Here is a 1298-nt window from a genome sequence, read left to right on the forward strand (position 1 = left end):
CCTGCCAAATCGCCGCCAGCAAAAAGGTCCCCGGTATGGAAGTGTCTTTGAAACGGACGACCATCGTTGCTATGATGCTAGTCTGCGCCGGCCGCAGGCTCCTTCGACTGTGAGTTCGGTTTGATCTGTTTTCATATTTGCACACTCCGCACGCCCTTGACGTCCGGCGCCCAAAAGATCACCTATCAGCCCGCGAGCCGTTCTTGTCGGATACGGTTGATTTATGGAAATGTTGTGCGTCATAAAAAAAGAAGCCACCATTTCCTCTTCTGAATGCTCTCTGCAAACAAGTTACTATCATGTCCAGTGTCCAGGTCCAGTCAACGTCAGTTGTTTGCAGCATAAACGTCCATTAGGGCCCTCCAGAGACAAAGGAGGAGTTTTAATAGCATTTATTTAATGACCAGAGGTTCAATAATAAACCTTTTACCATCCACCATTACGACTACGGTGTCTAGTAACAAAACGTAAAGCTGTTTACGAGGGCGATCCAACAAAATGGCCACACCAGTTGCTAGCCATCCAGTGAATAAAATCAATTTCGAACTACATCAAACAATTCCCCTTAAACTCTGCGCAGCCGATGTGAGTTCGGAGTTGGGTGTTGCAGTTTCATTTTTTTCGCCCTCTCGCCGGGAGTTTTTCTTTCTTTCTTATTCATGGGGTCACTCACTTATTTGATTGATTTCCTGGGCGACACATAGGTACACGCTATGGCCGCTTGCATTCTAGCTGTCGCTGCCGTCCGCCCCGCCATGGACAATCCAGCTAAACTTATATTCATTATTTCAAGCAACATATCGGCACAGAAAAACTCCATTATTCTGTTCGTTTTCCATTACCACCATTGCCGGGCACGCGTGTTACATATTTCAGTCCATCAACATAATTCTGGTGCGTCGATGGACGCGAAAGCCACCACCGTGAACCAGTACGGGCACAGGGCGCGGTAACAAAATTCAATCATTTGTGGTTAATCCGGCTATTGGGGTAGGGCAGAGCTGAGGGGGTAGTGGGGCCCACTCGCGCTGGTCTTTATTGCATTATGTCCCTGTCGCTGCAAACATGTACCAGCTACGTGTGTGCTACGATGGGTGGGCCCATTCGCCCCAGGACGGCCAGGCCGGCCATGCACGCAGAGATACATCCAACCGATAATGCGCTCAATATGAGCCATAAGAAATGGAAAACAACTCATCACAAGCCACCCAAATGCACCCACCGCCAGGCGGGTACTTCTGCCCACGCGCTCTGGCGAACCTGTTGCGGCTTTTCGGGAATAATGTCGATTTAATTAT

This window comes from Anopheles aquasalis, chromosome 2 (assembly GCF_943734665.1).
Source record: "Anopheles aquasalis chromosome 2, idAnoAquaMG_Q_19, whole genome shotgun sequence".
Lineage (NCBI taxonomy): Eukaryota > Metazoa > Arthropoda > Insecta > Diptera > Culicidae > Anopheles > Anopheles aquasalis.